A 545-nucleotide genomic window follows, 5' to 3' on the forward strand; every position below is an offset into this window, starting at 1 on the left:
GAATCATGTGCTTATCCGGTGAGAGCCCACACAGGGTCTAATGGAAACTGTCTGTTTCTACTTTGGTTGTCAACAACTCCCTCTCCAACCTCTCAAAAGTCAATCAATCAGCAAGGATTTATTTAATGTGAGCTATCTGCACTATTCTAGGTGCTGATGGGAAGAGAGTGGAGTCCATAGTCTCTCATTCATTCTTTCAACAGATATTTATTAAGCAGCTACTCCGTTTGTGGGGAAAATAGGATAATTTTGTCAGGCTCTCTTGGCTCAGGTCTGTTTGGAGGTCGAGCAGCACATTCTTAATTATTTGTAAACAAGTTGTGTGTGGGTAGAGTTAGTGCACATGTGCACAAACGTACCTTTTTAGTTTGCTGCTATTGTGTGTTCTGCAGTGTGTGAAGCAGTCTGGCTCGCAGAGAGCTCCTGTCGAAAAATAGAGCATGTTTACTCTGCTGGCAGCTGCTCAGTTTCTCTTTGGACTTTACCGGTAGCAGTTGAGTTTTGGAGTTTGAGTTTCTCTTTGTACTGCTTAGCTTATAGTGTTG

The sequence above is a fragment of the Galeopterus variegatus genome, unplaced genomic scaffold (assembly GCF_000696425.1).
Source record: "Galeopterus variegatus unplaced genomic scaffold, G_variegatus-3.0.2 Scaffold1211, whole genome shotgun sequence".
NCBI lineage: Eukaryota > Metazoa > Chordata > Mammalia > Dermoptera > Cynocephalidae > Galeopterus > Galeopterus variegatus.